Source organism: Bubalus bubalis, chromosome 13 (assembly GCF_019923935.1).
Source record: "Bubalus bubalis isolate 160015118507 breed Murrah chromosome 13, NDDB_SH_1, whole genome shotgun sequence".
NCBI classification, from domain to species: Eukaryota; Metazoa; Chordata; class Mammalia; order Artiodactyla; family Bovidae; genus Bubalus; species Bubalus bubalis.
Window position 1 is genome coordinate 74,358,500 of NC_059169.1, and position 10,047 is coordinate 74,368,546.

A 10,047-nucleotide genomic window follows, 5' to 3' on the forward strand; every position below is an offset into this window, starting at 1 on the left:
TAGAATCCGCGTAGACGCGGTGTCTAGAATCAGGAGACCGGATGAGATCATAAAGGACGCGAACGTGTACAGAAGAGATCCGATCGCCGCCGGCCGTAAAGCAGCTCCGCATGCGCAGAAATAGGTCTGCCAGCGGATGTCGGAAGGGGCGGGGCGGGAGGAAGCTGAGACTGAAGACTCAATTTGTCTAGGTTTGCACCGGTAGTCGTCGTCTCCCACATGGTCTAGCGGTTAGGATTCCTGGTTTTCACCCAGGCGGCCCGGGTTCGACTCCCGGTGTGGGAACGCCAACACCTTTTTGGACAGAAAACGAAAATAATTCATACACCCCTAAACTAGGGGAACACTGGTGTTTTTAGAAAGAGCTGTAACCCCATTTCAGAGCACCCAGAGGAAATTGAAGCTGAAGAGAATCGGGGTCTACCCTAGAGTGAGTGGTCGTACAGCCCACTGAAAGCCGGTCGACCGGCAGGAGCAAACGGAAAGGAAGTAACTCGAAAGAGTGCTGAGTTTGCTTTTGAAATAAGTCTTTAAATCCGAGGAGCAGGGAGTCAGCCGGTCCTATGTTAAGATAGATCTTTCAGTTGGTTTTCCTGCGTAATTTCTCCTTGTACCGTAAATATGGAACAAATGATCAAAAAGTGCTCTTCTTCGGAAAAAAAAAAAAAAAAAAAAAAGACAAGACACATTGTAAGACATTATAGGCTTTTAAGTTGCCTAAAGCCATTCCTTTGAGAAGGACAGCAAGATTTTCAGAAAAGTCATATTATTGAGGGCACAGTAGTTCAGAGTACAGTCTACTGTGTTTTGTGATTCAAAAGCTCACTGAAGCAGTTATCGTGGGGGGAGAAGGGGAGGAAGGAAAATAGAAAATTATATTATTACACATATTGAGGAGTGAGGCAATGGCAAAAAACAACACTTTATTCTCACGCCCTGTTTGACACATTCTGTTTTTAAAAACTTCAGGAATTCATGATACACTCAATAAGCTCTCTAGAGTTAGAAATGTTAGTACTGATGTGTGACAAGACAGTTTACAACTGTTACCCAAATAAGTGCATCTTCTGCTGTAATCGTTTATCTTGCTTGCTTCTCCAAACATTTGCTGCTAGGAAAAACCTCCAGGCATTTAGAAGCCACACTTCTGTCCCACTGGTGTTGAACTCTTTGAAGCTTCCCCAATTTGTTCTTAGACTACCATTAACCCTGAGAAACGACTGTGAAAAAGACTTGGCATCCACATAACTTTGTTTGAAATTTGCTCTCTTTTTAAAGTCCTTTGGGATTTTAAGGGGGCACAAATATGTTACTTTCAGTGAGAAACATACTAGGTTAAATATATGCTTATTCAAAATTTCTAATAAAAAGCCTGGAGGAGAAATTGATCATCAGCAGATGAGCTGCATTTATTAAATCGAGTAGGACAGAACAGATAGGAAAATATAAAACCCTGTAATAATAACAAGTATTTATTGAGCACGTACTATGAACTTGGATAAATGTTTTACATACTTTTTTTCAATTTAATCCTTATTTTGTTATCAGATAATATTATTATGTCTGTATTAACCAGGGGCCCAGTAGGAAACTGATGACATTCTTAACAGTTTAATAAAGGGACTGCTTAGGTTTTGTTGAGGTTCTAGAAAAGCAACAAGGAATAATGCCGTCTCCAGGGCTCCTGGATCTAAAATGAGTAAGGGGAGGGAGGATGGCTGCCAAGGAGGAGCTGTGGTTTCTGTTTGTCTTAAAACTTGCTTTCTTATGGCAAGTGAGTTCCATTCACATGAAGACTGTTAAATCCACTCATCCTATGAATCATTCATTTTCCATAAAATAGATCTATGGCCTCACAGATGTGACAAAAGCATCCTTTGGATGAATATGATACTTAAGAGACACAGAGCATAGTAGATGCCTCTATAGACATGTACTTAATTAAATGAAAACAGCTTTAACTTGGTGGGGAAATATTTGCTTGAGTTTTATTTGCCATTTTTATAACTTTGTATTTTTTGCAAAACATTTTGCCATCAGATCAGATCAGTCGCTCAGTCGTGTCCGACTCTTTGCGACCCCATGAATCGCAGCACGCCAGGCCTCTTTGTCCATCACCAACTCCCGGAGTTCACTGAGACTCAAGTCCATCGAGTCGGTGATGCCATCCAGCCATCTCATCCTCTGTCGTCCCCTTCTCCTCCTGCCCTCAATCCCTCCCAGCATCAGAGTCTTTTCCAATGAGTCAACTCTTCACATGAGGTGGCCAAAGTACTGGAGTTTCAGCTTTAGCATCATTCCTTCCAAAGAAATCCCACGGCTGATCTCCTTCAGAATGGACTGGTTGGATCTCCTTGCAGTCCAAGGGACTCTCAAGAGTCTTCTCCAACGCCACAGTTCAAAAGCATCAATTCTTCGGCACTCAGCCTTCTTCACAGTCCAACCCTCACATCCATACATGACCACAGGAAAAACCATAGCCTTGACTAGACGAATCTTTGTTGGCAAAGTAATGTCTCTGCTTTTGAATATGCTATCTAGGTTGGTCATAACTTTCCTTCCAAGGAGTAAGCGTCTTTTAATTTCATGGCTGCAGTCACCATCTGTAGTGATTTTGGAGCCCAGAAAAATAGTCTGACACTGTTTCCACTGTTTCCCCATCTATTTCCCATGAAGTGATGGGACCAGATGCCATGATCTTCGTTTTCTGAATGTTGAGCTTTAAGCCAACTCTTTCACTCTCCACTTTCACTTTCATCAAGAGGCTTTTGAGTTCCTCTTCACTTTCTGCCATAAGGGTGGTGTCATCTGCATATCTAAGGTTATTGATATTTCTCCCGGCAATCTTGATTCCAGTTTGTGTTTCTTCCAGTCCAGCGTTTCTCATGATGTACTCTGCATATAAGTTAAATAAGCAGGGTGACAATATACAGCCTTGACGAACTCCTTTTCCTATTTGGAACCAGTCTGTTGTTCCATGTCCAGTTCTAATTGTTGCTTCCTGACCGGCATACAAATTTCTCAAGAGGCAGGTCAGGTGGTCTGGTATTCCCATCTCTTTCAGAATTTTCCACAGTTTATTGTGATCCACACAGTCAAAGGCTTTGGCTTAGTCAATAAAGCAGAAATAGATGTTTTTCTGGAACTCTCTTGCTTTTTCTATGATCCAGCGGATGTTGGCAATTTGATCTCTGGTTCCTCTGCCTTTTCTAAAACCAGCTTGAACATCAGGAAGTTCACGGTTCACATATTGCTGAAGCCTGGCTTGGAGAATTTTGAGCATTCCTTGACTAGCGTGTGAGATGAGTGCAATTGTGCGGTAGTTTGGGCATTCTTTGGCATTGCTTTCTTTGGGATTGGAATGAAACTGACCTTTTCCAGTCCTGTGGCCACTGCTGAGTTTTCCAAATTTGCTGGCATATGGAGTGCAGCACTTTCACAGCATTATCTTTCAGGATTTGAAATAGCTCAAGTGGAATTCCATCACCTCCACTAGCTTTGTTCGTAGTGATGCTTTCTATGGCCCACTTGACTTGACATTCCAGGATGTCTGGCTCTAGGTCAGTGATCACACCATCGTGATTATCTGGGTCGTGAAGATCTTTTTTGTACAGTTCTTCTATGTATTCTTGCCATCTTTGTCATAGTTTTCATTAATCATCTCCCTTATTAGTCTTTATATTCATAGACTATTGTGAGCTACAAATGCCCTTTGCAATCATTTAATGGAGCCTTTCATTTTACCCATGAAGCATTGGGTCCTGGATCTTATGCTTCGAATTCCCCAGGTTTGGTTTTTAATTTATCTTTAAAATATTTATTGATTAAAAAATAAAATATTTATTTACTTATGGCTGCACTGGGTCTTCCCTGACACGCACAAGATTTCTCCAGTTGAGGTGGGCGGACTTCTCATTGCAATAGCTTCTCTTGTCGCAGAGAACGGGCTCTAGGATGTGCGGGCTTCAGTAGCTGCAGCGTGAGGGCTCAGAAGTTGTGGCTCATGGGCTCAGTATTTGCCGCGCAGGGGCTCAGTTGTTTCCTGGTATGTGGGATATTCCCTGACTGTGGATTGAACCTGTGTCCTCTGCATTGGCAGGCAGATTCTTAACCATTGCTCCAGCAGGGAAGTCCTGGGTTTGGATTTTTAGATTATGTATCTCCCTAAATTGAATCTTTCATGGTGTCCTTGACAGACACCACTCCCTCTTGCACCACTGGGTGCAGAGAAGATAAATTTGAAGAATTTGGTTGTATCTTGCTTTTGGTATAGCTGCAACAACACAGTTGTAACATCTTTCTGTTTGAAGTTTTGAGTTATTAAATTTTTTTAATTCACCATATAAACATTTCTAGAGAGTGATGATCTTTGGGACATTTGAATTAGTTGTAGGTTCTCAGTATATGGTCATAAATTTTGGGGGAGTCTGCATAGATTTCACTTTATGCCTACTCACATGGGTACATAGAGTCACATAGATTTGTATGTATGTTCCCTCAGAAATATATGCTACACATAAAAAATGTCCTAACGAATTGCAACATTAACACTTCATATTAATGCAGGAAAAGGAAGGCAAATATGAATTTTAACTTACCCACGTTGTAAAACTGAACAACCTGGAAAAACACTGAATACTTGGAAAATAACTGGAACAAATAATCAAAAAATCAATTTGCAAACACCTAGAAGACCACAGGGTACTGGATAATCATCCCGCATAGTTTTGTGAAAAACAAAGCTGATCAGATGAATCTAATTTCCTTTTGTCACAGAGTAACAGGCATGGTGGACGGAGGAGCAGTCAAGATAATCTATCCTGATTTAAGAAACCTTGGGATTTTGTACTTTGTTGTACTCATGAAGAAGATGTAGGTAAGACTACTGCTGTCTGGCAGGGACACATTCAAGCTGAAGTTTGGGGCGCAGCTTCATCTAGATAGGCAGCTTACCCTCGTTCTATGCAGCAATGACTCGATCCTCCTTCCTGAGTCTTTTCTGCCTGGATTCCGTTAAAAAAAAAAAAAAAAAGTGTTAATTCAGATTCTCTGTGCAAATGACATCATCTCTCAGTTCCTCAGTTTCCTAGACTGTAAAATAGGGGGTAATAATCAGATCTATCTTATAGGTTGTGAAGGTTAGACAAGATAATGCATATAAAGGGCTTGGTCCAGTTTTGGGCCAATGACCACTGGTTAACATCACCACCATCATCATTTCTTTCTCTACTTTTAATCACAATGTTAAATCTGATCTTTTCTACCTCTTCAGTGATGCCAAGGTATGTTCTTATCTATTTCTCCTGCCACTGTGCTGGGCAGATCGTCTTGTTCCCTGCACTGTTAAATAAGCACCAAATTGGTTTCTTTGACCCCCTATCTCATCCAACTTTTCTATCTTACATCCTACTGTGCATTGCAGCACAGAGCTGAGGGTGCTGCTCCTCTGCATGTCGGGGCTTTGACCTGCTGTGTGCTCCCAACCTACCTTTACAACCTAAATCCTACCACTTCCCTCCGTGCATCCCAGTTTCCAGTTCACTTCTCAGTGAGCCCTGTATCTGGCTTTTGCTCAACATTTCCTCTGCTGAGATGTTCTTGTGCCCTTTCCCTAAATATCTGCATCTTATCCATCCTTTAAGGCTTAATTCTAATGTCCTGCCCTTTGCGGAGCACCTCTTACCTCTCCTGCTAGGAGACTCCTGATGGGAATGTGTTCTCGTTCCCCTTAGCATCTTATGTACCTCTCTTCTGATATTAATTCCTCTCTGACTTCAGGTCTTAGCTTAGATGTCATTTTCTCCCTAAGTCTCTGCAGCTTCACTGGCAGTGGGGGAGATGCTTTGCTCTGCATGTTTCTCTCTCAAAGCCCTGGCCAGGCACCCCTCTAGAGCGCATGCTCTAAGACCAGTGCCCTGCAAGCAGTAAATACTTAATACACATGTGTAGAGGGAATGTGTGAGCCAGACAAGAACTGTATTGTCTCAAGGAACATCTTAGGTTCCAAGTTACAGAAAACCACTGGCCGGAGAGAGAATGATTGGGTTATGTAACCAAACTGTGGGAAGTGGGGTGGTGTGGTTGGCCTCAGGGACAACAAGAACCAGTGTTCCCTCCCTCTGTCTCTCTGGGTGTCAGATTTATTCCACCTATTAGGGACCAGCTATTTCCACATGGCAGGGATCTGGGCACCACCAGCTCCATATTCATTTCTAACAGCTCCTCCAACTAAGAGGGAAGCTCTTGGTTTTCTTAGTTTTTGTTGGAAAGTGCTGGGGAGGAGTGTGGCCTTGCCTGGGCTGTGTATCCTCCTGATGATTGATGTGCATAGGGTATTGTGATTGGAAGCCTTCCCAGGTGGCTCAAAGGGTAAAGAATTTGCCTGAAATGCAGAAGACCCTGCTTCGATCCCTGAATCAGGAAGATCCCCTGGAGAAGGGAATGTCTATCCACTCCAGTATCCTTGCCATGACAGAGGAGCCTGACGGCCTAGTCCACAGGGTCGCAAAGATTAGGACACGACTGAGCGACTAACACTTTCATTAGAACCACATGGTGGAGAGGAAGGACAAACAGGGACTAAAATTAAGCCAGAGAGGGACATTCCTGGTTAAGATTCTGTACTTCCTGGTTAAGATTCTGTACTTCCAATGCAGGAGACATGGGTTCGATCCCTGCTCAGGGAGTTAGGATACCACCTGCCACATGAGTTAATTAAAAAAATGAGTTAATTAAAAAAAGAGACAGAGACAAAGCTATGATAAAAAATTAAGCCAGAGAAATTAAACACTGGTGATGGTTGTATAACTTTGTGGATACACTAAAACCCACAAATGTAAAGGCTGGATTTTATGGTATATGAATTATATATCAATTAAAGAAAGAAAACAGAAAAGAATTAAGCCAGAGATAAAATTTTGTTGGCAAAATGAGCACTTTTAATTCCTTTTACTTGAGCTACTCATTATATTCAGCAAACATTTGTAGGCGTCTATTATGGCCCAGCATCCATTTAGATTTACAATTTAGTTGCGGAATCTTCCAAACACACAAACACATGAACAGGGTTAGCAGTCTGGGTTTCATTCTAAATGTGATGGGAAACTTCTGGAGGCTTACACACAGAGTGGGTTCCACCCTCCAGGATGAGACTTTCTGGATTTGAGGGGCTTCGAGAATCTTCTGGCCAGTTTCTCTGTTTGTGGTCAGCATCAACCACACTTTCATGGGAAGATGAGAAATGATTAACAGGTCTTTGAAATGACTTATATCACCTCATTTTCAGAACCCGGCAACTTTGTCATAAAGTGTCCTTGTGGACCAACCTGGATCACATTATACTTTGTTTTCAGCCCATTTGCCTGTGAGCCAAACTGCAAAGTTTGGAGGCACAGTCGTCAAGACTGCCCTCACTTTGGATGCTGTCCTTGAGTTTGGGGCCTTGCCAAAACCACTCTCAGGTTTGATGATGTGCTAGAAGGACCCACGGAACTCAGGGAAAGCTGAAGCACTCACAGTTGTGGTGTGTTACAGGAAAAGGAGACAGACTGAAATCAGCCAAAGGGAGAGGCACAGGGCAGAGTCTGGGCCAACTTTCTGGTGTCCTTTCTCCCCTGTAGAGTCAGGATGGACTGCGTCCTCTCCTCCAAAATACTGATGTGTGACACTATGCATGGAATATTGCCAATCAGGGGTGCTCACCTCAGTTTTTTGGGGGGTTTCATTATATAGACATGATGGATGGATTGATCTCCCATGTGGTTAAACTCATTCTCTAGGCTCCTTGATAACATGTGACCCAAAGCCCCCTTCCTAAATCCCATGGTTGGTCTTTCTGGCTCGGCCAACTCCCTAAAGCCATCAGGTGTGGCCTGCCCTTGCCCTAAACAAAGACCCTCTTATCAGGTCCCTCCGTCCTAAGTCGCTTCAGTCATGTCCCACTCTTTGCGACCCTATGGACTGTAGCCTGCCAGGCTCCTCTGTCCATGGGATTCTCAAGGCAAGAATGTTGGAATGGGTTGCCATTTCCTTCTCCAGGGGATCTTCCAAACTTTGGGATTGAACACGCGTCTCTTACGTCTCCTGCAGTGGCAGGCAGCTTCTTTACCACTAGCTCCACCTCGAGACAAAGATTACTTTCCAGAAGTCAAGGGCAAAGGTCAGGTATCTCTTTTGTTGTTATTCAGTCGTTCAGTTGGGTCCGACTCTTGGCAACCCCATGGACTGAGGCACTCCAGGCTTCCCTGTCCTTCACTATCTTCTGGAGTTTGCTCAAACTCATGTCCACTGAGTCAATCTTTCCTAGCATCAGGGTCTTTTCCAGTGAGTTTGACTCTTCGAATCAGGTGGCCAAAGTATCGGAGCTTCAGCATCACTCTTGCCAATGAATAGTCAGGGCTGATTTCCTTTCAGAAATCTCTTTGGGCAAGGCCAAATTATTTACTATGAACCATTTTTTCCCTAGTTTTCTCCTCAATGGAAATGGAGGAGACAGGATTGGTTATGGCCATAAATTGTTTGCCAAAATGTAGGTAAGTGCTCAGGGCACTAGCTCATGATGACTGCTTTCTCTATCTTTTTTCACAATTTCCTAAGGGTAATTTTCCTATGCTCAGATGGTAAAGAAACTGCCTGCAATGTGGAAAACCTGGGTTCAATCCCTGGGTTGGGTAGATCCCCCGGAGAAGGAGGGGCATGGCAACCCACTCCAGTATTCTTGGCTGGAGAATTCCATGGACAGAGGAGCCTGGCGGGCTGCAGTCCACAGGGTTGCAGAGTTGGATACGACTGAGCAACTGACACGAGGGGAAGTTCCACACCGAGAGGTGAGGAGGGGCTTTGGGGAGTAGCAGGTTTTCTCTGAGGCGTACATTGTTTGTCTGGCCGCCTCACCTCACACTCTGATCTTAAAATGAAAACAATGCCCCCTTGGGGAATGTCTGATGCTGGACGTTTCTGTCTCATCAGAACCACAGTGAGTCTGAGGGGTGTCATCTGCATTAGAATTTCCACTGGAAGCTCAAAAGCAAAACTGCACTCGCGTGCAGAAAATGGAGGTCTGTTAGGGTTCTGCCTGGAGCCTGCAGCGTCTGACAGTGGAGCTGGGGTGCTCACCTGGCTATTATCAAGGGACCCCACCCCCTCCCCTCAATGGGTGTGACCTACATTTGCCCAACACCTAGAGCAGTCTGGTGGCATCATTGCCTTTGGCCCTGACTCACGTATAAACTTAAGTGAAATGGAGTATTTCCTTCCATATCAATAAACAAGGATGTCAGTCATTAGGGATACCGGCCCTCCAAATGTGGATTTCTGAGCCTAGGAGGAACAATGTCTGTTATCTGGCAGCCGCTGTACTGTTGCCACTCCCTACCGTGAGCGAGGGAGTAAGGATGTGAAAAATCAAATTGCAGGATGACTGCAGTAAGCCAAGATTTTTGTGCCATCCCATACACAGAAAAGCCCTAAATTCCTTGAGATATCTGGTTTTCCTTCATTAATAATAATCTTCCGATGTTCAGACTACCTGCCCCTGGCTGCAAACTTCTATATAATCTGACTCCTCCCACCCCCAACCCCATCCCCAGACTAGTTCTCCCAGGATCACTTGAGATGCTGTCTCCCAGGCTTGAAATCCTAAAAATTCTCACCGAAAAGAACATAACTGTCAGCTTCCGGGTTGTGACTTTTTTTTTTTTTTTTAAGTTGACACTTCGAACGTCTATTTGCCAAAGGCAGAGAGCTCCATCATTTATTTCTTGCCTCTGGGTAACTCTGTTCGGTGCTGTTTTCCATTCTAGGCTCAATACAGAAGTTTGGGGCTGCAGGGAGGGTGCAGAGGAAGGCAGGAGATTTCATAAGCATCAGTGTGTTCATTGAGTCTGAGGTGGGCACAGTGAAGCTGCCAGTTATCAGAAGCTGGAGTAATTTTCCATCACGGGGGCTCGTTAATGTCCTGGGATTGGAGTTAATGGATTCAGGGGCATTGAAGAGAGTGGCGCATTAAGGGGAGTGAAGCAGGAATAATCAGAATTTGGCAACAGCTCA

The 10,047-nt window shown here is 43.8% G+C and overlaps 1 non-coding gene across 1 annotated transcript; it reads left to right on the forward strand.

Annotated features, from left to right (window-relative positions):
* The first annotated feature begins 213 nt into the window (after positions 1 to 213).
* On the forward strand, positions 214 to 285 carry TRNAE-UUC. Its single transcript has one exon. It is a non-coding gene; the product is annotated as a tRNA-Glu (tRNA).
* Positions 286 to 10,047: the final 9,762 nt, after the last annotated feature.